At 31.3% G+C, this 26,378-nt stretch overlaps 1 pseudogene; it reads left to right on the top strand.

The window, feature by feature from the left end:
• The first annotated feature begins 311 nt into the window (after window positions 1-311).
• LOC128035465 (probable protein phosphatase 2C 10) lies at window positions 312-25,259 on the top strand (annotated as a pseudogene).
• Window positions 25,260-26,378: the final 1,119 nt, after the last annotated feature.

Below are 26,378 nucleotides of genomic sequence, written 5' to 3'. Positions count from 1 at the left end.
CAAGCCTTGAAAAAGCCCGTGTATTCTCCAAGTTTGATCTGAAAGTTGGATTTTGGCAATTGGGAATTGATCCAGAAGATAGGCCCAAAACAGGATTCTGCATTCCAAACAAACATTTTCAATGGACAATCATGCCTTTTGGTCTAAAGACGGCTCCATCACTGTTTAAGAAGGCCATGATAAAGATTTTCCAACCCATAATGGACCAAGCCTTGATCTACATAGACGACATCCTCTTATACAGCCTAGACCAAGAAAGTTATGCACATCTTCTTGAAAAATTCAAACAAATTATCCTTCAATAAGGGATAATGTTGTCTGAAAGGAAAATGCAGATTAACAAAGAAGAAATAGAATTCCTTGGTAGGATTATCAAGGATGGTAGATATCAAGCTCATCCCAACATTGCGGAAGAGTTGAATAAATTTCCAGATGACGATCTTTCTAAGAAGTAAGTTCAACAGTTTTTAGGAATTGTAAATTACCTTATAGATTTTGTTCCAAAAATCTCAAAATTTACAAATCCTTTGAGAAAAATGTTGAAGAAAGATCCCCCTCCATGGGGAATTAAACAATCCTTAGCAGTCCAAAAATTGAAAAGCCAACTACAACACTTGCCACCTTTATAAATCCCTTCAGAAGGAGAAAGAACTTTGCAAAAAGATTCAAGTGACAAATACTGATGAGCCATTTTATTTGAAGAAGATGACAGCAAAAGACACTTATGCGGATACAAGAGTGGAAGATTCACAAATGCTGAGATGCATTACCATTCTACTTTTAAAGAAATTCTTGCTGTTAAGAAAGGTATTTCAAAATTTGAATTTCATTTGGTAGGATATAATTTCCTTGTTGAGATGGACATGTCATCTTTTCCTAAGCTGTTACAATTCAAACAGAAAGAAGTACCTCATCCTCAACTTCTCAAATGGGCTGAATAGTTCTCAAAGTTTTCCTTTAATGTCAAGCACATAAAAGGAAAGAATAATGTTATTGCTGACATCCTTACCAGACCACCTGAAATCTTCATGTTCCAACCTTTATTCTCCTCCAAAGGAAAAGGTAAAAAGAAAATCCCTCAAAATCCACCCTCACCATTTTCTATTCCCTGCCAACCAAATTCTCACCCTGATCATCCTCCAGAAGTTCTAAGTCTGATCTTAGAAAAACGATTTCACAAAGAAGCCATGAATATGATACTTTCATATCAGTTAAGCATTTTTCAAGATTTTGCAGGATTATTTCTAAAACCTTTAGGTCTTCATCCTGAATACCCATTCATTCATCCACTAAAGTTCCAGTTTGAGGAATTCCCTGAAGAATTAAAATGGTTGTTTTGGTACTTAACTCATTTATTCCACATAGGAATTGAGTTCTTTATCCCAGATCTCCAATACTTCCTGACAATGGCAATACAAGATGAAATTAGTCTTGAAATGAAAAATCTGGCAAACTTTTTCAAATGGTTCTATCCTTTAGAACAATGGGCTGATATGATCATGTTTAAATTTCTCAAGAATACAAGAGTCCAATAGATCTTGATCATTTTTTATAAGCCCCAATACTTCATGCAAAATGGTCCGGCCACACAACTGGGAGCTTTCCCTAGTGCATGGATCCATAAAACCCATTTCTTAGAAGTGAGTCTAAACCCTTATGACTATAAGGATTTGCAAAAGTATTTATGCCAAATTAACAAGATTATCCCTTCAGAAATATGACCCTCAGGATAGACATTGGCACCATGGGATGTAGAAAGAGATCCACTGACACCTTATCAAGAACAATTGAAAGAAGCTTTAAAAGAATATCATTCCAACATACCAGATCCAAAAGAGTGGTCACAAGAGTATCCAATGTACTGCAGCCAAGCAACTCAATACACACCAGCATAGAAAGATGTGGTTGAAGACATATCAAAATGGAATGATGTTTATGAAATGACACCACTTGATGATTTGGAACAAAGAATTGAATAGCTGGAGCTGAAATGTTACAGAGCACGAGAGGAAAAGAAAAGAAAAGTGGAAGAATTAAATCTCACCTCTGACATCAGCACAAAATATGATACTGACTAAAGGATGCTGAGTCATTTGTCTTATTATCTGATTCATGTAAATTATTGTACTTTTACTTTTTAAAAGCTTGCTGAGTCATTGTACTAAGATGGAAAAGTAGATTCCTTCTTATCATCTCTCTTTATCCTTTAATCCTCTCGCTCAGATTTCCTCCTCTATATATATAAGGAAGGAAAATCTCAGTTCTAAGATATATCGAGTTTCAGAAAATAAAATACTAGTGTGTTCTGTAAAATCATGTCTTTCTAAAAGCCTCTCTATTCTCTTCCTGTTTGATCATGGTATATCACTGAAAGAAAATCTCCCGTGAGTTTAGAAGTATGCTCTGTGCTTGCCATATAATGGATCCTGCACATTAGAAACTAAGCTTAGCCTAGAGATACTAAATCTAGTTGGGTTTGAAGAAGTAGTCTGGATTAATGGTATTAACAGCTAAAAGGCAGTGCCTGTTTAAGCGGCCAAGAAGAGAAGGCCTTGTTTTTGCATAGCATACGTGCTGTTATAATCTTTTAATCTAAGATATCTCGTCGTCAAGCTCAACTGTGTCTTTTACTTTTTTCAATGCTTAATATTTTTTTAAATATAAATATTTAATATCTTACGTTTGGGCTCGGGACCAATGCAGTGGTTGGCTCGGCCTTGCTTAAATATAATTTTGGGTTGAAAACATTTTTCAAAATCTGTTATTCTTATTAAATTATATGGTATACTTACAATGTGGGTGAATAAAATTTATGTATTAAATATATTTTTAAAAATCTGATATAAAAATTCAATGAGGAATTGGTTGGAACAGTAAAGCTAAATATTTAAAATTGATTTATCACAAGTTTAAATCTCGTTAAAATTGAGTTTCTATTGATTTTATATAAAAATTCTATAAAAGATAAAAATATCCTCAAAATAACATAAATTACTTTGTATATAGATGGGTATTTTAGTAGTTTTTAATTAAATTAATGTTTGGTTGAATTGTGACACCAACCCGGATAAAGAATTAAATTTAAGTATCAATGTATAAAGTTTTTACTAATTTTTCAATTAAGTTGATACGTGATGGACTTGCGACACCAACTTAATAAAAACTTAAATATAAGTATAATTTATTATTTATTTAAAAATATTATTATAAAACTTTTGATCGAATATGTTATAACTTAATCACACTAACTTGATTGAGAATGGACAAAAAGTCCAAACAATATTACTTTAAAACTTTAGAATCAGGTTAGTTTATATTTAAGGTTGAAAATAATGTTTAAAAGTGCTTTTAAAAGAATTTAATAATGTTTATCATTGTTGTCAAAAAGTATTTTTAAAATAAAATGACAATTTTAGAGTAGAAAATTTAATGAGGGATACAAAAGTAGTTTTATTGAAAAGCACTTTTCTAAAATCAAAAGCTAAAATTTTTACTTGGGTTAAAATCAAGGTTTGATTTGAAAACGGTATGTTTACTGAACTTTTATTTGAAATTAAAATTTGGGTTGAAAATTACTTTTTAACCTCAATTATAATTAACCTCAATTATAAATAAAGCCTTAATGCTATAAAACTACTCACTTAAAGCAAAAACTAGAATTGATGACATGTAGATGAAAAATTATTTTTAAAATAATTATATTTTAAAGGAAAAGTATGATAAATTTAAAATTATAAAATTAATGTTAAAAAAGTTGTTATATCACGTTAAATGACTTTAATATCTTCTCTTTTGTTTTATTGAGAAGTTTTAGTATTGAGTTGACTTGTAATATTAATCCGCACAAGAATTTAATATTAGTATATATTACTATATAATTATGCCACATCTAAGATGTAGGTAAAAAAATTTTGTGATTTTTTCAAAGAAAATTTGATACAAAATTAAATATGACTTTGGTTGAAATAGTTGTGGTCATGATGTTTAGAGATTAAAACTCATTATGTGTATTTTTTAGATTTTCTATAAAATATTAAAAAGAAAAATAACCTCAAACTAATATTTATTGTTTTGTAAGAATATTAGTATTTTTCTAATTTCATAATTGAATTGGGATCCAATTGATGGGTGACACAAACCCAATCAAACTTTTAAATAATGGTATATATTATAATAAGACATGTGCTTACGGAGATAGTTATATTTAATGGCACGTGGATAAATTCTATTTTGACACATTAGATAAGATTTTTTAATTTAAAATGAATTTTTATGTATATTTTAAATATTAAATAAAAATTTATTTAGGTTAAATTAAATAGATAAATCGTTTTTAATTTCTATTTATCTACTTATTTATTTATCTAATTTTTAAATTTATTTATAAACTAATTATCTAATTAATATAAAATAATAAAATTCACATTTATTTATTCAATTAAGTTTAAATTTTTTTGAAAATATGTAACATCCTGTAATTTTTATGTTTAAAAATCTCATGTACTTAATCTCATCTACTTACTAACATTTAAATTGCAATGGATTACAAATTTTATAAAAGTTTTAAGAAAAATTAAATAGCATTTTTAAAAACCAATTACTACTTATTTTTAAAAGGTAGTTTTAAAATTAAATAATGTACCTATATATAAATATAAATATTTTTATCCAGTAATGAAATATTTAAAATCATTAATTTATATAATTAAAATTTAAAATTTAAGACCAAACTTCATTACCGTTATTCAATAATTAACTAATTAAACATATGTTAAAATTGTTTAAAAATAAAATTTTATGGTTTAACTATAAATAGTTTGATTATGTACATGGATTATTAGATTGTTTTCCTATTATTTAGTCATGTTTTTATCATTTCATTTTTTTTATTTTTATTTTTCAAGCACTAGATGACAGGTAACCTCTCTTCAAAAAATAAAATCGGTGCTGATTCACCTACGTCATATAAAAGACTGGCCTTTCGCGTGCTTCCTGCTTAGCATTTAAAACGAATCATTTCTCAAATGCAATTTATACATTAGCATTATTCATCAACAAATATAGCAGGATTAGAACTTTAGTCTTGCAATTCGTGTAATCTTAGGTGATTTTTCTGCTTCAAATGCACCTAAATCAGTCTAACTCTCGTAAAGTGAGAATTCTTAATAGTAATTCTCTAAGGCACCGAAAATAAGCGAAAGCAACTCAGAGACAAAAGAAAGCTCAAAAGAACAAAATAGACACAAAAAAGCAATGCCCGCAAGGTGTTTGATTAAATACTCTCAATATATTCTTCAACTCAAAGAAAGCTCAAGGAGGAGACCCTCTATTTATAGTGGAGCTCCCCAAAATCCAACAGTACAACTAACTTTACATTAATGAACGAGATCAAAGCCTAACTAAAATTAAGAGATTTACATAATCCCCCAAAGATTATACAATCAAATCTCATTAGATTACTTTTTATATTTACCAATGTAGTCTTAATTTATCATAAGTACTTCACTGGGCCATAAAGGCTTCAAGTAGATCAACTTTGTCACTTGTTCTTCGAATCAGCTCAGTTCAAGTGGGTTAAATGAGCCCCCATTTAACAGATTGACCTCCATGGGATGCTCTTTATGCAATGGTCACAAGCTTTGAACTGTGGCCCGTGACCCAAACACCTTTATAATAATTAGCTTGTTCAAACTTTGCGACGTCATTTCAAATTTATCCCTTAATGAGTATACTCAAATTAATCCTTCAAGGGATATAACTCAATCCCCTAGGGGATACAAATTAATCCCTCATGGTATATAACACAATCCCTCAAAGCATACGAATTAATCCCTCAAGGGATATAAAATAATCTGCAAGGGATATAAATAAATGTTTCATCACACTTCACCACCATTTCCATGGTTTTGTTGTTTCATCTCATATTCAATGGATAAAGCTTAATCCCTCAAACGATGCAGATAAAAACCTTAGAGGATGGAAATTAGCCCAAGGGATATGAATCTAACACCTCACCTCCTTTAGAGGATAGGAAATCAATCTTTCATAAAAATACAAATTCAAAGGATAATTTCCTAGAATTACATAAGTACTAAAAGAATATATCCCTCTCTGATAACAATGCATTTTGCATCTTAGAATCATTCAAAAGCCCTCACAAGGTCACTTTATAACCTGTCTTGGACCTTATGAGAGACATATTGTTATACTAAGTAGCCAAGAGGACAAGGGCCCAAGATAGCCATCAGGATATATGATATAAGACAAAAAAAAGGCAATTCAACTATTACTTAGGATAGGTAGTAGGCCTCCTTCGTACAATCATGCATCATGTCATGAAAAATAGCTATCATGGCACATTGATAAGTTGCACCAGAGTTCTTCAACCTAAACGACATGACAATATAATAAAAGTTACCAGATGGAGTTTAAAAAGTTTTCTTCTTTTCATCATCTGAAGCCATATTGATTTGATTATAATCGTTGAATCCATCCATGAATGTAAAGATCTTATGACCAAGAATAACATCAACCAAAGTATAAATTTTATGAAAAGAGAAATCATCTTTAGAGTATATTTTATTCAAATCCTAAAATCCATGCAAACTTTAATTGTCACTTTCTTCTTTTTCAATAAAATTATATTGGCTAACCAAGTTGGGTAATGTATTGGTTTTATTAAAGTAACCTTGAGAACCTTATCAACATCTTCTTTGATATTGTTTTCAATCTTATGTCAAAACACTCAGACATGTCGTTTTACAGGTTTACTTCCTAGAGAAATATATTGCTCATGAGTGACAAGATTTTCTTTCAGTCCAAGCATTTGTTCATATGCTTAAGCAATACACCTCGAAACTTTTTCAAAAGGTTAATGAAGCTAGATCTTTCTCACTTGAGAGATTCTTACTAATGAAGAGTGGTTTCATGTATCTCATTGAATCATGTTTATCTTTTTTAACTTATCTCTTTGTAGCTTTTGTTGGTCTTATAGTTCTAGAGGAAGTACAACATTTTGTATTTTTTTTTACTTTTCTCTTCTTAGAAACAAAATTATTATACATCTAAAGGTTCCTAAGGAATTGAGCCAAAAAAGGTGTCTCTTTGGACCTCGCATCCCATCATAAATAGTAAACAGTTTCTTATCTTCACAAGTATAAGAACCTACTCCAATATTTTTTCTGACCTCACTTTTTACTTCATTCCTAGAAGCATTGTCACGTCTTCTTTTCCACCCTAGACAATTCTTCTTCTTCTTCTTCTTATTTTCATCCTTCTTCATAGATATTTCTTCCCATTTGGGTAGTAGAACACTTATTGACCTAAAAATAGTCTTTTATCCATGCTTTGTTGGATCCTTAAAGAAAGATGCTTCTGTATAATTCAGTTCATTCAGTTCAAATGGTGTTTTATAGCTAGAATGAGTCCATTTCCCCTTTCAATAGCCTCAGATACATTGCTGAAGGGAAGATGGATGATATTGTGAATATGTAATAATTTTATTCCCATGGGAAAACAATAAGCCACATCAACATAAATCACATGGAAGCAAGTTTGGTCTTGAACTAACACCATTTTAAAGTTCACATCATGTTTGCTGCCTTTAAAGTAGAATAAAGAATAAGATTCAAAGAGGATCCATCATCAATGAAAGTTCTTTTGATAGGAAATCCATTAATAGAACTCTCTACATAAAGCGATTTATTGTGGTAAGGATAAGAAATGCAGCTATACACCTTTGTGAAAATAATAAAATTTTCATACCTAACTACAATATTTCCTATAGGCCTCTCAACCGTATTATAGCTCTATATTGTTCCTTTTTTATTTGAACAAGGGCAATAGCAAATTCTTGCCTTTGATTCTTTCATAACCCTATATTGATAAAAAAGTGTTTAAAGTTTGGATTCTTCATGAGTGAATTTAATATGGAGGAAGTAGCCATGGAATTTTCTTGTACATATTCAAATTGAGTGGTAAAATGAGAAGGATCATCTTAGTGAGAGCATAAGTGAGTAAATTCACATGCCCTTGATGATTCTAGTGAACTGGAAGAGAATTTTTTTTGTACCCTATTATTCGCAATAACTTCTCTTATTTGCGTTCTTCGATGGAATATCCTACGAAGATTTATTCATTTAGAAAGTGGATAGTTGATCTTTTGTTGATAATCACAATTACTTAGGTTGGATTTCTCTTCTGCTGTTGGTGGATTTAAAATGTAAGGTAAATTAATATTTCCATCTCTAGTCTATTCTTGAAGAAATGCTTAACTTTATCCAATTAAACTAGAAACGGTGAAGAATCAACATCATTATTCTACCATCTTCTCACATTATCTCTTCTAGGATGCAGATTAAGTAGAGGTAGGCATTTTATTTCTCTTCCTCTTTCTTGAATTGCATTGACTGTAGAAGTATTTTTCCTAGCAAAGCGATTAACTCTTCTTTTCCTTTGGACTATATCGTTGGTTCTTCTAAAAGCTTTAACTAATATAGCAAAGGTTAGAAGAGGTAAGTTCTCCAAATGCACCCTATACACATTAAACATTCTTTGGATGCATACTTTCACCAATTCCTTGTACACATTAAACATTCTTTGGATGCATACTTTCACCAATTCCTTCTCATTATGAGAATCTTGAATATTCATCACCCTTGCCCTAAAAAACTTAATATACTCCATAAGATCTTCTCTTGATTTTTAGATCTCTCTTCCCAAATCAATCAAAATAACCTTCTCTTGGGTTGAAAGAACTTTCACCGAACGTCCTACATATTTGGCTTCACAACTCAATAGATCATCATCCAACCCAAATACTACATATGTTTCCATAAACTTTATTACATGCTCACGATCATCACAGGTCTTCTCGTTGAATTGCTTGAACTTTGGACTACTTTAGTCCTTAGGATATGGCTATATGGCTACCCTAATTAGGTATTGTAGCTTGAGATTAAACTCAAAGAAGTTCAAGCTTTTATCCTTCTTCTTAAGTAACATTTGATGTTTTTCTTTAGTGACATAACCTTAAAAAGTAGTCTCAAAAGCAGCCATGTTAGAAGCACTAACAACACCAAAAGAAACACCAGGAATAGTGAGAGTAGCTCCAGTAATAATGATAGAAGATTATCAATGTTGGTGTTTTCAAATGATAAAAAGGTTAATGGGTGTATTGCCTCTATTGCTATTGTTATTGTCCAGAAGGGTTGCTTCACTAGAAGTATTCCCACCTCTATTCATAAGTTAAGCTTGTGGAGCAAGAGAAGAAGATACAAGCTTGGAAATGGTTTTCATCATCTTAATGTTGTTCTTCTCCAAGGTTTGCAATCTCTCCGAAAAGGCTTGAATCTTAATCAATTCTTGGATGTATGTAGGATCAAGATCACATTAATTTCTAGTAGTCTGTCCATGTTTTTCGATAAAATATGTGTTTAAAATTTTTCACCTAATACAATCACTCTCCCCTATGAAGTCGTCAAAATTTAGAGAGTTCTTTGTTGGAGAAAAGAATCGTTGCAAGCAAGTGAATGAGATGCATTATAAGAAGACAGAGAAGAATATTGGAGTAGATCCGATAACATTAAGTGTAGCGGCAGGTGGTGGCTGGTAAGGTGGAGAAAGACAAATGTGGCCGACAATAAAGCTAAGCAAAGAAATAACTAGAGAGAGTGTTAGAGAGAACTTAAGAAGTCAAAATGACAAAAGTACTAGTGAAGGGCTATTGTTTATAGATATCAGAAAATGAGAGTTACAAAACTAAGTATTTAATAGGAGTAATAAATGATATTTTAAGTTACAAAGGCTTTAATATTCATTTTATAAATAAAGGGCTTTGTTGGTGAATAATGAATAAAAGTTCACCATGTTTCTGAAAGAACAAAAGGGAGAAGCATTCAATGTTACAGTAAAAGTTTAAGAGGAAACCTTTTAACTACTACCAATTTGCTCCTCCAAACCAAGCTCTCTAGGACATCCTAAGAGTGAAAACAACCAACAACTTTATAATATTTTGGGTGTAATACCTTGAAAATTCCAATATGACACTTGGCACAATTTTAAGCTCAAATATCGACAAATTATGAGGAAACTTATAGAATGACGCAAATAAGGAATTTTATGATAGAAATTTGATATTAGAGAAGGAAATATGTAAAAAGAGTTGCAACAATGGAAATATGATAAAAATGACCAAATCGTAAATTTTAAAGAGTATGAGGACTAATTTGCAAAATTAAACAAAAATAGAAAACATGAATTGTGATGGAGTAATTGAAATGGAATGGGTTGGAAAGTTATGTGGTGAGATGGAATTTACTTTTGGGACTAAATTGGAAAATTTTGATAGTATAAGGACTAAATTGTAATTCCTATTTTTATCTTAAAAACCAAATTGTAATTTTCATTACTCATAAAGTTATGATAAAGATATATGATAAATTATGAACTTGATTTGGTTTAAGTATCAATTTTGAGAAGAAATCACACAAAGGAAAATGATAATTTTACCATAAAAAGAATAATTTGATCAATTCTCGAGATGTTTAGGATGAAAATAAATTTTAAATATGATATTTGATATCAGGAATCATTTTGTATTGTTGGAACCTCGTATTAAAGAATTAGGCCTTAATTTGATAAAAAAAATAGACATAAGAATGTGGACTTGGGCCTTGGGCCTAATTGTTGATAATTTTAGATGGGAAAGAACTCATCAATCATCATTTTCTCCCTACCCAACTAGTTGTAGCAATCATGGTTGTCATTTTTTTATCTCTTTACTTTCCTTGATTATTTCTCCATTTTCTTTCAAGATTTCTATTACCCACCTTAAGATTTTGTTATTATCTCTATGGAAATCACCTCCTAAACTCATTACCATTAACAATTTCACCAATTTTAGTTTAGGATTATAGAGCTTTAGTGAGAGAAGATGAAGCTAGAGTGAGAAAGCTTCAACAACGGTAAAAACAGTTTCCTACACCTCCATTAATTTGATTTATACTAAGATTTGTCATAAGAATACTTAGAATGATTTTATATTAATTTATTATGTATTTTTGGTTGTATAGAATTAGGGAAATGTTGATTCATGGAGTTCCAAACTTAACTACTTCTAAATTGGTGTTTATGGAAGCTTGATTAAGTGTTAAGAAGCATCCATCAATTTAAGTATCATGGATACTGATCTTTCTCCAAAGTCAGTAAGCTTAGTGTTTATGTAATTAATATTATAAATAAGTGTTTAATGGTGCTAATATTGGTGTGAAATTCCATGGCATTAAGATATGAAATAATAAATTAAAATGTGAAGGTACTATTATATAGCCATGAAGTGCTTGTGAATTGAAATTATGACGTAAGAATTTTGGGGTGCCATGGAAGTATATGTGGACATATATGAATCATGTCACTATTGCAGAAAGATTAGAAAAGGTGATTTTGGCAAAAAAAACATGTCAAAGTGCAAATGTAACATCCTAAAAACTAAGTTAGAAGAAATTGAGTTTTGAGACCAAGAGTGGAAATCTCTCGATTCTAAGTTTAGATTTTGAAAAATTTTGATAAGTAAATTAATTTGTTCCAGTGGTTAAGTGTTCTGGTTATGTATATAAGGTTCTGGGTTCGAATCCCATCTTTTAAAATGTTGCTAATTTTGTCTAAATCCCTATCTTTGGACATGTAGGTTATTAGTTAAATTCAGTCAACTGATATCAAGAATGAGCCTGCTAGTTTACTGGTTAAGCTTCTATAGACCCCTTGGTCCTATGTTTGAATCTCTGCGTGCATAATGAGAATATTTTTATACTAATCTGTAAATCAGTTTAGTTTCCTTTTTAATTTATTTAGTTAATTAAGAGGTTGGTAACTCTCTCCTCTTTGTTTTTGGGACAAAAAGAAAACATTCTCCCTTCCTTTTGTTTATTTTTCTTTTTCGTTTTGCTTTGCTTCCGAATTACCTTTGTTTTTGCTATTAGGCGTGAATTAGATTACGTGCGGGGCTCGACTTTCTCTCGTGGTTCCATTCTTAATGTCGATAAGATTCAATTGATTACGTTGTTAGTATGTGGTTTTTTGTCGGTTTTTGAGTTCCGTAGCAAAAGACAATTCTTCCTTGGGAGTTTGTTAATTGGTTGTTTGAATCAGGAGAGGTTCGAGCAACGTCTAGCGTTCCTTTAGTGATGTAGGAATCGCGTGTCCGCTATTCATTGTCGGTAAGTTTCGATTTGGAGTGTTGTGCCGAAAGTTCTTTGACATAGATTCGGTTTGGATGTTATTCAAGCAATCTGTTCCGGTTTGATTGTCTGATTTGGTTACTGTAACGTTGTTTTAGGCCTGGTAATCATCTCTGTTACTGCCACGTCAAAACTGTATCACGTGAGTACTAATAACCCAAATTTTGTTTCGAATTTAATCGTCGAAAAACTTACTGTTGACCCCACATAGCCGTGTGTCAGGCCGTGTGGTAGGTCATGTGAGCCACACAACCGTATGTCAGGTTGTGTAACTCACTATTCATGAAAATTAGAGGCACTCGGTTAGGCACACGGGTGTATGCCCAGGTCGTGTGTAGTTATGTGTTATGTAGGGATCACATGGGCCAATGACATGGGCGTATGTCCAGGCCGTGTAACTCACTAATTACGGATTAAGACTACAATGGCAGGTGATACGGACGTGTGTCAGGCTGTGTGGGACACAGAGCGTGTGCTAGACCGTGTGGAGGCACACGGGCCAACTATCTAGGCAGTGTGAAACCACACGAGTGTGTGGACCAAGATTTAAAATTTTTCCCTCGGTCTACAAACATTGTTCAAAATAACATAGGCCTATTGTAGGGTCTGTATGATCTGAATTAGGCTATATAACTTGATATCTGATGATTTGATGGTGAAAAACTTGTGATCTGTACGTATGTCTGCTATGTTTGAACCTAAGTAAGTAGGATCTGTCGAAACATAATGTGTTATTATCTGATGTGTGCGAATTATCCAGGTACAATCTATATTTTGTTAAGTTTATTAGTATGCCTTTACGTGACTCTGTTGCTTAAGAACATGTGATATCCGAATATGTTGAATTGATTGGTACTTATTCTGATTTGTAACCGTGCATGTGACTTCATGGCAAATTTGATATTATTTTTTAAGTTTTGATAAATCTGCTTTATAACGCATGGACTCTCATGCTTACTGACTTAGTTATTGTACGATAGCATAACTTACATGCTTATCATTTTGCTTCTGTATTTGCATGCCATGACACATTGCATGGGAGTTGGGATGATGTGAAATGAGGAGGTTTCTGATAGTTTGATTATCTGTATTATCTGGTAGTTTAACCACGTTTCTATTTTGGCAGCTTGGGTTACAATATAGTGGCTTAACCACATGTATCTAATTTGGCAGTCTTAACTGTAAAATTCTGGTGGCATTATCCACAATTATCTGTTGGCTTGATTTGGCCGGACAAGTTCTAAGGGGAGCTCTATTTTGGTGTGTAGCGGAGTTGGGTAGGATGTTTTCTAAATCTGTATTTTGATTTGTTTTGAAAAATACCACATCTGCATAAACATACATCCTCTGCGTAGCTCTGTTCAGTTCTGCTCTGTTCCGTTCTGCTTTGCTTTGTTCTGTCATGTTCTGCTTTGTCCTGTTCTTGTGGGTTTGTGTTGTTCTGTTATATTAGCATGATGGCAATCTCCGTGAAACTTTGGTCTGTTCCGTTATGGTCTTATACTTGCTATTAAGTTTTCTATGTTACATTGATTTATATGCTACGGTTTGTTAATTGTAATTGATGTTGGTTATACACTGGGCTTAATAGCTCACTTTTTGGTTTTAGATTTGTATGTTCAGGTAAATCTCTGACTTAGGACTGAAAGACGTGTGGGACCTCGAATTGTTTCGTAATAATGTAAAAATGCTTCTAATCTTTCGGGTTTGTAGTGTGTTTCTGAGTTCGTCTTGGTTTTTGCTAAATTTGTCAGTAATTGTTAATTTTTAACGCGAAACTACAAAACCACTCAACTCGACAAAACGAATTTTCTTTTTCAACGTTAAACTTCGAAAATACTTTCCACCACGAATCAAGTAAAGTTTTGAATGTTTTCTAGATGATTTCTGAAATAAGTTTTTAATACGTTGGTGTAACTCATCCAGATTCGGCTCAAACTTCTAAGTAGGGTTTGAGGTGTTACAGCAAAATCCTACTTTAAACTGACAAGTGTTGATACAAGCTTAAAATACTAAATCCACTGAAAGATTATGGAAATATTTGTAAATACTTATTTTATGTTTAATTGACTTTATTGAAATTATTCAAGTATAATATTGTAAATTTATATTTGTATATTTGAAAATTTGTGGTTTCAAACAAGTAAAGTTCAACTATGTCGAACGATGTTAGAATCCTGATTATTGGCATGAAAAATGACTTTAAGAAAAAAACATTGTAAGATGTCTCCTTCTTTAGATGAAAACGAAAGCTATGAAATCTTGTGTAGCGGCATAATGCTATTGTAACAGCCTGTTTTTTAGTGGTGTCAGAAACAGTAGTTTTGGGGCCACCAAATCCGACAAGTAAGTTCATAAATATTATATTTTATATTTACGAGTTAATTGTGACTTTGAAAAGGTTTTTTATATAGTGATTTTTGTTTTATAAGTGATTTGTTATGTTTAAGTTGTAAGACCCTAAGGTCAAGTGATTTTAGAAAATGAAGTATCGGGACCTTGTTTCTATAAACTGAGCCGTAAATATTTTTATAAATATTTACGGAGTATCATTAAGGTGGTATTAAAGTTTCATTGAAAAATTTTAACGTTTCGATAGTTAATTAATTAAAAAGACTAGATTGTAAATGAAGTAAAATTTGATCACTATTTATTTTGAGTGATTAAATGGTTAATTAAATAAGGGAAAAGGGACTTAAATTGTAATTATACCATCAAGAGGTTAGTGGACGGTTTTGTGCAACTAAAAGCATGAAATTGGATGATAATTTATGTGGACAAAATGGTAATTTTGTAATTAAATTAATTAAAATAAAACCAAAATCCATTGTCATCTTTTGCAACATATCTTCACCGAATTCTAATGGAGGAAAAAATCCATTTTTGTGATGAAGCTTTCGTCCACGGTATTATCTTTGCACGGTATGTGATTTTAGGCCTATTTTTTTTAATTTCTATGTTTTTGAGATCGTTGCAACTAGGTTCATCTAGCCCGTACCTTCGATTTTGAAACTGTTAAAGATTCTGAATGTTGCCATTGATGAACCTTGTGATTTTAGATGTAAAATGATGAATTTAGAAGGTTGAATGATATTTAAAAGTATTTTATTAAGTGATTTTTGATGAATTTACTGATTAGGGACTAAATTATTAAACTAATAAAAGTATAAGGATTTAATGTGAAATTGTTGCACAAATGGGCTGTTTTGGATACCATGAATATTCGACTAAGTTAAATTTTGGGAAAAAATGGTTAATTTGCATGTTTTGGGCGTAGGGACTAAATTGAATAAAAGTAAAACTTTAGGGGAAATTTTGTAAAAATGTCAAAAATGATCAATGCACGAAATACATTATTTTACTGCCTAAATTGATAAATTGAACGAAATTATTAATTTAGATCAAGATCAGGTGGAAAATCGAGAAAAATTAAAATTACCAAAATGCCCCTAAACTTTGGTATTTTTATAATTTAGCCAGGTAAGTTTGCATATTTAAATAGCATTTTAAATTTTTGTTTTAAATGTTATTATGTTATATTATCATATCATGTATCGACAAACCTCAGATAATGAAAAGAGATAGCTTCTGCTATCGAATATGAAAAGGGATAGCTTCTGCTATCGAATGTGAAAAGGGATAACTTCAGCTATCAATTATGAGAAGGGATGGTGACGACCATCAATTATGAAAAGGGATGGTGGCGACCATCGAATATGAAAAGGGATAGCTTGGGCTATCGAATGTGAAAAGGGATAGCTTCGACTATCGATTATGAAAAGGCATGGTGATAACCATCAGCTATGAAAAGGGATGGTGACGACCATCGATTAATGAAAAGGGATGGTTTCGGCCATCGAATATGAAAAGGGACGGTTACAACCATCGTTTAGCACACTTCGTACGAGCTTCGACAAGGATTCCGAGTGACTTCACTACGAAAAATTTGGAAATGTATGATGTACCATTGATCAAAGTATGAATATTCATGATTATGAAAGGTATGATTTAAGTGATGCTCTATTTATGTATCATATCTTACCCTGTGATGATTTTATTAAGTTATGTGTTTAATCACTAGCTTGTGATTATGGTAAATGTTCAATATGAACCAAGACATGTGTGTATGAAACTTATTGAAATGGTGTTATATAGAAAACATGATATGTTATGAAGAATAATAAATTCAACTGAATCATGTTTAAGTGTAATAGTTATCGAGGTCAAATTCATATGAATCATGTTTAAATGAACTAACATGTGTTGTTGAGATACTTAGGATTGTGTCGAACTATTGGTTGGATTGTATTATATTAGTTTTAAAGAAATACATTGAAATGGTAATTGACCAAATGAAAAGATGCTTAGGTGCATGAAAGGGTGGTAAGAATCGAAGTATTCAATTTCTTATGAACTGGTTTATTGTATAGTTGATTTTAAAAGAGTCATACTTAAATGCACTAGTTTGTGGTTATAATTGATGTTTATGCTCATGTCTTGTGTGTTATACAAATTAAATGATTGAGAATAGGCGAATGAAATGTAAAGTAAGTAAATAAAATGGATTCCCGTTTTAAGAAAAGGGAGATGATTATGTAATTCAATGTATGAGACGTTATTATGTTATAAATCGAAAGTGTTCAGGTTATTAATTGACTTATTCATTTGCTAGATGATATTTATATAGATTGGTAAATCTTGGAGCATTAATATAGGTTTATTCATGACATATAAAGTTCATATTTGAAATGAAATGTTATGTTTAAAGTTTATGCGAGCTTACTGAGCTTTCATTGCTTACGTGGTTGTCTTTCTCTTACTTTACAGATTAACGAAAGCTCAATCGAGCTGGAAGCTAGTCAGGAATCCATCACACTATCCATCGGCTATATCGGTACCTATGGATGTTTTTAAGTTCAATTATAATGGCATGTATAGGCTTTTTGGTTGTTGAAGTTGCCATATGCTTGGCTTGTATTAAGGATTTTGTGTATTAATGTGAACTTAGTTTGTTATGTAAATATTTAGTCTTAAAGTGGTTGTTACCTTTGATCATGATGCTTGGATGATTAAGGATGAAATGGTAGTCTAAAATGGAAGCTATAAATGTTTTGTGATGTGTTGGAAATGTGATGAATTGGTACCTTGTTTTATATGAAATAAATGTACACTTTGGTGCTAATTGTTGAATGGAAATTTTGGTACCAATTAGTATGTTTAATAGGTGAACTCAATGGTTGGCTGTTGATGTAAGATTAGTTTAAGTTTAGTTGAACATTTTAGTCAAATTGAGGCTATATTTACACTAGATTAAATATTGAGTTTGAGGTGCTCCATGGGCATATTTGTTGTATGTTTGTATACCTTAAGTTTATAGCTTGATTATGCTTGAATTTGGTGCCTTGTTATGGCTTGTACCTATATGAAATTTTGGTTGTAGGTTTATAGAATGTTGGGTGAGAAAAATGGCTTGTTAAATGGCCTATTTTCGTAAAAACGAGCGTGTGTCTCAGCCGTGTGTGACACACAGCCAGGTGACACGGCCGTGTGTCCCCTATAGCTTTCTAAAGGTTGCAAGTTAGGCTGTTACACGACCTAGCACACGGGCGTGTGGGGTTATTTCGATGGGTACATGGCCTGGCATATGGGCGTGTGGTTTGGTCATGTGACCCAAGTTAGTGAGTTACACGGGCGCGGACATGGGCTGGGACACGGCCGTGTGTCCCTGCTTCGAATGTCCACACAACCTAAGACACGGGTGTGTCTTTTGGCCTTGTGACCCCTGCAATTTTGAAAATTTTCCTTATTTCCTGAAAAATTCCCTGAGTTTCTGATTTAATCCTGACTTGTTTCTAATGTGTTTTTAGGGCCTTGAGGGCTCGTATAAGAAACCATATGTATTTTATTGTTTGACTTTACTATGATTGATGTTGAATTATTAAATGATTAATTTTATTATAGTTTTGAAACGTAAACTCCGGTAATGCTCCGTAACCCTATTCCGGTGAAGGATACGGGTTAGGGGTGTTACAACTATGATTTAAATTATTGATATAAATTATGGTGGTTTACGCCATGAATACTGATATTGAGCTGTAATTTGATTTAATAAATGAGTTTACTGATATTTTGAAAATCTTGAAACAAGACTTTGGTAGCTTAGATAAATAGTTAGGATACAATTGGCATGCTAATAGGGGACTCTTGTTTTGTACTTCAGTACTCCTATTGCAAGCACTTAAGTGCTCCTATTCCTCGTGCTTCGCTGCAATCCTAGTTATTGTAGTTCTGGATAATTCATCCCTAGTATCCAGTCTTTATTTTTCTAGGCTTACTGAGGGCTGATTTTAAACTGATTTCGTCATTATATAAACTGTCAGATGTTATTGTTTAATTATGACCTTTATGGAACTAAATTGCTTTTTCTTTTCTGAATCATTGAATAGATACTATTAGCGCTACTTTTAAATGTTTTATAAACCATTGTATAAAGTCTAAATTTTTATTTTAATGAGTATTAACTGTAAATAAATTGAATGGAAAAGTAAGCCTTCAAGAAAGTGGTGTAATAAAACATCTAAAAAATTATGGTCTAATTGAAACCCTTAATACATTATTAAGGTGAGTTAATAATTGTGCAAATCATTAGAGATGAAAATTGAAATTAAATGGTGAGATTCATAAATGAATCAAATGTCAAAACTAGGAACAAATGCTTAATGGGAATTGTTAATAAATCATCAAACTATAAGTTGAGGCTTAACTTGCAAACTCACATGTAAAGGTTAAAATAATAACAATGTGGCTTAAATAAATTTAAAACGATGATTCATATAAATGGCTTAAGGTTAATAAAGACTTAGGATAAAGTTTGATTTTCCTTTTAACTCATTGAGCTTTATAGCTCACACGTTAGTTGTTTAAAACGCGTAGGTATGGACTTGTCGAGAAGTTGCTATGATTTCTACGGAGCATCACATCACTAGACAATCCTTTAAAGTTGTTTTTCAAATGTTAAAGTGTAATTTGTAAAAGGTTAGTGGAATATATATTCTCATATTGAATATAAAGATTGTAATGTGAATAACATGGTTTAGATTTTTTTTAAAATTTTGTTTAGCAAAAATTCTCGTCATTCCAGTTTGAATGTATTTATGCAAAGTTTTTATGCCCAAGTGGGTTTAAATGTTTATTTGTATTGTTTTGATTCATGTTGAGATGATATGATAATGTTTATTTGTATTGTTTTAAAGTGTTTTTTGGTCTATTTTTGGCTCTAAAGATTGTGGTTTCGAAACTTGGGCTTAGAGGTATCAGCATAAGTGAGGCAAAATGCCTCCATGTGTTGCATGGAGCACTTGTATCAGTACATCTAAGCACTTCTACCGCAAAAAGTGCCCCCAACCTTAAGCAACTACATTGTTTTAGTTGTTTCGGTTTTTCGGGAATCATTTTGGGTCAAGAGCACCTTTGACCACCCCCGAGCATCTTCAAAATGAATTTAAACTGTCTCTAAATTCTTTTAATTGTCCTAAACTTGGGTTTATGATTTTATAAAAATGTTTTAAAGTTTCAATCTCAGTAAAACTCACATTTCTCTCAACTCAAAAGACCCTAATTTAAGTTGATAGGCCTTAAACATTTGATTTTTGATCTAAATGGGTCCTAATATGTATTCAATGACCTAAAATGATTTCAAAATTGTATATTACACTTTCTTGAATGTTGAGAACTTTTGTTAAAGAACATTTATAATGTTACCAAATGGTGTTTTATTAAAATAAAATTTTACCATGGTTTGCAAAGCACTCCAGTAGCACCTCCTAGTCACACTGTATGTCGAGACAGGTGAGGGGTGTTACATTGGGGATATTTTAACTTGTTATACTTTGGTGAAGTGGTACTGTAAAACAACTTTCATAGAACATCTCTTAGAATGTAAGATGAGGGTTGTTCTTGAACAAGGGTTATTCTGGCTTGGTCTGAGCAAACAAGCATTATTTCGAACTTTAGTTTTTCTCAATAAGAGTTGCTCTTAAATAATAGTTGTTCTTGTTGGATAAATTAGTTATCGAAATAGTTTTAACTGTTACAGCGGAAGGTTTAAAATTTTTCAAAAATCGAGCCATTTATGATAATTATAGCAATAAATTCTAAATCAAATAGTACTTGTTCTTTGTGCGAGATGGATTTAGCCGATCTTGGGTTTCAACCGAACGACCTTATCCACTATCTTCATACCACGAATTGCGTCGAGTGTGGGCTCGAGCAACACAAACCAAAACACAAAAAAGAAAACGATTTACTTACTTTTAGTAGGAAAGTAAGTTCTCTCTATAAAAACCGATAAAGATCGTAATTTTCAAAAAATAAAATTTATTCTAAATAAATAAATTACCACTACTTTATGGTAGAATAACAATATCTCATTATTGTATGAAGTGTTTTTTTAGGTCAACTAGTATTCTTTATTTAGAATGAGTCATACAAGAATCCTGGTTGAATAAGTCCTTGATAAATAATATTATTTAAAAATATCCTATGAGGGAAAAACACTTATGATAAGGTCATTGGACAAGCACTTATAAAGTAATTTTCATAATGGTATACAATAAAGGAGAGCTCAGTCACGATACTTTAGTGGAATGACTTAGTGACAAAATAAGTTTATAATTAATAGGCAAAAATCAGAAACTTAATTATAAATTATTTGAGCCCTTATCATACATGCTCAATCTTTTCATCCGTTATCTCATTGAAATTGGAAATGAATTGCACACCCTAGTATATTTATTAGGTTTGTCACCCCTCATGTTGCATGAGGAACAAGTTTGAGTCTTTCATGTATTGAGTCCAATTATATGTGTTTCCTGACTTTTTGACCCAACACTTTATAATTTAAAGTAACTCAATATTTATTTTCTATTTTCAAAACTAAATAATATTTAATTAATTAATTTAATTAATCAAATTAATGAAAATTTCAATTAAATAATTTTCTCAACCCAATTTCAATTATGTTAAAGTCATAACAATTTTACCGTAATAGAATCTATGAGAAAATATATATAATTTTCTTATTCAACAAATTCATGATGACTAATTAATTTAATTCTATCTTTTAACCTCAATTATTTAATTATAATTAATTAAATAAAATTTAACAAACCTTAAATTAATTCTCAAGTCATTTTTGTACGTAGCAAGAAAATTCATTCATTACAAATACGATCTATTTCTCTTAGTTCATTATTTTCATTTATTTCTATTCATCTAATTATACATGCAATTCATTTTCGGTTTCAATTAGATAACAGAGGGACCGATTGGACATATATGATTAGGGCTTAAATAATTTATAATTAAGTTTTGAATTTTCGTCTATTAATTAAAAACTTATTTAGTCACGAAGTCATTCCACTAAAGTATCATCACTGAGCTCTCCCTTATTATATACCATTATGAAAGCTACTTCATAAGTGCTCGTCTAATGACCTTATCATAAGTGTGTTTCCCTCATAGGATATCATTAATCTCTTTGGGATAAATTTGTTCTCCTAATATGATCCTATTTTATCTCATGGTAACCATTACGCCTTCTTTTATGAAAAGTCAATTACTATCGAATAGTAATCAAATCATTTATCACAAAGACAAATGACCCGTGGCCATGTTTACCTTTCATCTATCATGTAATACCGATGAGATGATATCATTTACCCTTTAGTTGGGCTATGAATTCCACTATTTTAGAATGATGGTACTTACTACAAAAGTCATATACCCAACATACCATCTTTCAATTTCTTACATATTAGAACTCAAGCTTTCACTTACATAAAAGTATACGAGTCACCCATAAATAGCCTATCATCCACTCAGGATTAAGGTGTGCCACACAATCAATGTCACAAGTCAATAAATCCATAAAAAAATTTAGGATCTATTCTACTTAGGTCTTATCTGATGTATTGTTCGTCTAGTCAATCATATTGAGGTATCTATCTTTTGGGAGTCATCTGCTCCGATGCTCAAGACAAAGTATCTTCCTAATTAGACATGATAGACGACATGTTAGTCTTTCAATCAATTTGCTCATTTTCGTTTAGGCTAAGTGTTTAGATTATCTACTAATATAAGTTGTATTTCTGTATGATGATCCAACCACGTAATACCGCTTAGTATTAGTTAAATCTTAGATAACCAATGAGTCAATATTTGTTTTAATATTTTCTTTGCGTGTAAAAACCGTTAAGGAAAATATACAAAAAAAATATTAATGTAATCAATAACATTTTATAAAACCTGTTTGTTCGAAAAATACAAGTATATATTGATGAAATTACTGCACTAAGGACACTAGATCTCAACAGTTCTAAACTAAATCTTGTTATGTACATAGTCGTTCCAAACATAGCTATTATCGAACAAAAAATGTTTTGAACAACTATTATAAACAAATGTTGTTCTTCAAAAAGAGATTAACACCCTGTTTGGTTCAATGTAATGGCATAGGCATTACAAGTCTATTCCGCGAGCCCACCACAAACAGTTATTTGGTTCAGTGGAATGCCCTATTATGGGTTTATTCCATTATGGGCTTATGCATAGAAATGGTGTCGTTTTTATACCGTCTCCTCCTCACTGATTACTGATTCAGTGCTTGCGCTATTTCTATTTTACCCTTTTTCACCTCAAAAACTCTCTTACTCAGCCAGACAACCACTCCTTTGCTTCCTTCAACTCTGACCATACCACTTATTCCCTTCATCACAACGTTCTTCAGGTAAACATTTTCTCCCTCCGTTCCTTTCATTTTCCTCTCTATCATTTTTTCTGCCCTCTTTCTTTACTCTTTGCTCTTTTTCTGATTTCCTTTTCTTTCTCTTAGTAGAGTTGTCATAGCCGAGGTTTTCATTTTCTTTTACTCTGCCAATTTTTCGGGTGTGTTTAGGCTTGATTTTGAACCAAGGTTTTGTAGGATTTTTAATCCATTGATCTTTGATTTCTATTTAGAAGGTTAATTGGGCCTTATTTTAGTTTGGAGAAAGACATTTGTATTCGACTTCTGGTAAGGGGAAAAGCCATGAGGGTATAATAAAATTTGGTTTCAGCCTAGTAAAAAGGAAAGCTAGTCATCTTATGGAGGATTATCATGTGGCTAAGTTCATGTAAATTCAACAGCACGAGATAGAGCTTTTTGTTATCTACGATGGTCATTTAGGAGATACTATACCGTCCTACCTATAGAAGCATTTGTTTGCCAATATCCTAAAGGAGGTGGGATGTGTCATATCGTTTTCAAATGGTTTGCTTTTATTATTTTTAGGACATCATATGCTTACATTTTCTCACTTATTATAGGAAGAGTTTTGGGTTGCGTGGTGGATCCACTATTGTAACTGCAATATTGATAAATGGAATAAAACTATGGGTGGAAAGTGTAGGAGATTCACATGTTTTTCTTTGTAGAGTGGGTCAGGCAATAGAGATGATGATAAATCATGAACCCAACACTGAATGAGGCAGAATTGAGAACAGATGTGGATTTGTCTCAAATATGTCAGGTCTTCTACTACTTCCAATTTTTAGAAGTTAATTCTTTGAGCTCGTTCACATCTACTCATATAAGTTAATAACTCAACGAATGTTTTTGGTCATATTTGCTAAGTGTTTTTAAGTGGTCTTGCAGCTTCTAATACTTAATGCTTGTATTTAGCTGTTAGCCTCTTTGCAATCATAGCGAGAGATCATCTCTATTAGTTTTTTTAACCTTGTAGTAAACTATAAAGTGTTTTGTCTTTCCTTTTTCACATATCAATCACTTGTGAAGTTCTGCACTCTGTTTTATGTTTTTGTTCCTTGTTGTATAACAACTTAGTGGTCTCTTAAGGTATGTCTTTGTGTTGGTTATGAAGTACAAATGCATCAGGCATGTTAAAGTCACTACAAATTTGAAATGTCATGTTCCATTGCATTCAGAATCTTGGTCTTGCCGACCAAAAAGAAAATTGTCGATCGCCATTATGTTTTATCATTTTGATTCTTGTTTGTTGGCCCTACATGATAAAGATACTAAGAAAGAAATCGATGCTTGAAAACTTCAGGCTTCTACTATTGAGTGGTATTAAGGTCTTGGTTCTAATTTGGTTGATTTATATGCATCATATTCCTTGTGTAAAATACGACCTTGCATTTCTAATTTTCTAAAATGATGAGATTGTTAAATTTGTTGTTTGTTAAATTTGTTGTTTGTGCATACTATCAGGAGATGTCCCTAGAGTTAATGGACAACTGGCAGTTTCATGTACTTTCGATGATAAGAGCCTTAAATCGCATCTACGATCAGATCCTGACATTCAATGGACCAACATAGATAAGAGTACAAATATTTTAATTTTTACAAGTGATGGTCTTTGAAAGTTAAAACACTTTACTTTGATGTCTCCTTGTTGAGCTGGAAATAGTTTTATAGGACTTATTATTTTTCCTTTTGCTTATGCTTAATCCAAGTGATGATTAATCAATAGGCTGTTGATATTGCAAAAAAATTTAAAGACCCACAGAAGGCTTTGAAACAACTAATTGCGAAAGCAGTTAAAAGAGAGAGTAAAGATGACATATCTTATGTTCTTGTTAGATTTAGAGGATAGAACTGTTTAGATGAGATTTGTAGTATATACTTGAAATAAGAGTTTGTTTACACAAGTTCAATTTGTGAATCAAACCAACATGAAAATGCATACCAAGGACTATAGGGATTAAGGGTTGCACTTCACAAAAAGAACAAAATATAAGATAATCACCCCCATATAAATTCATTTTTATTGATTAGGTTCAGATGTTTGATATTATTTGATTTCTTTATGAAAGTGATTAGGAATTGAATGTATATTGTTATGTGGTGTATAGATGAAGTTGGCTTTGATAATTGGAGTTTTGAGACTTGTAAGAATGGTTGTAGCCAAAATGCAGAAAAGATACAATCAAAATAACAAATTAGTTATTTTTCTTTGCTTCTCATATTTGATCATTGAAGGTTTATTTGTTTAAATTGATGGTGATTATCGTTGGCAAAAGTATCTAATCCTCCTCTTCTACAACAATGAATTGTGTGATGTCTCTTTAGTACTATCAAATTGAATGGTATTTACAATGAACTATGTATGTAGATGTGTGTGTCGTTTGCAATGCTTGCATGAACATGGAGGATAATCCAATATGAGATGAAACTTTGAAATATATATTTTATGTGCTCTTTTGATGCTTGTTTATAGTATAGCACATTGGCTTGGAGTGACTTTCCTTACAGTTATTTGACAAGGGAACAAGTGTTTTAATTTAACTATATAAAAATATAAATGATATGTTTATAAAAATGATATTTTAGCACATTTAATATGCATTGCAGTTTAAAAATAATAAAGTAGGTTATATATTATTTTATAATATTATATATTATGATTTTATTAATTCATATTTTAATAATAATTATATTAAGAATTTTATTAAATTATATATTATTTTATTATATTGTATTTAATAATAATTATGTTAAAATATTATTAAATTATTTGTTATTATTTTATTAAATTATATATAATAATAATCTTATTAAAACTTAATAACAATAACAATAATCATCTACTACAAAAATTTGCTAAGGGTACTTTGGTTATTCAAGTCTTTTTCCTTATGTTATTACAATATCTCTTTCATTCAACCAAACAAAAGAATATTATTACAACTCTCTTCTATTCCATTCCATTCAACCAAACAACTGAAATACTGATTAGATTTCTATTACATTACAATTCTATTTCATTACAACCTTATTCTATTCCTCCCGACCAAACTTGAAGTAAGTGAAATAACACTTTTACTTATTCCGAACAAACTTTATTATTAACTTTAAAAATACAATTTCTTAGAAATATAATTTTATTTATCTATCACATTAATACCAAAATCAAGTATGTATCATTCTTATAATTAATAATTACTTAATTGAACCAACCAACCGACGATGGAACGTGGACAATGCAACTTGAAACGATGATGATTCATTTTGCCTGCAACAGCATATTAATATAATAAACAAGCATTTGATCAAAAGCTGCAGAAGATGACAATGATTGGGTG

This window comes from Gossypium raimondii, chromosome 12, assembly GCF_025698545.1.
Source record: "Gossypium raimondii isolate GPD5lz chromosome 12, ASM2569854v1, whole genome shotgun sequence".
Lineage (NCBI taxonomy): Eukaryota > Viridiplantae > Streptophyta > Magnoliopsida > Malvales > Malvaceae > Gossypium > Gossypium raimondii.
The sequence above is the reverse complement of the archived record's forward strand: the minus strand, read 5'-3'. Positions and strand labels throughout refer to the sequence as shown.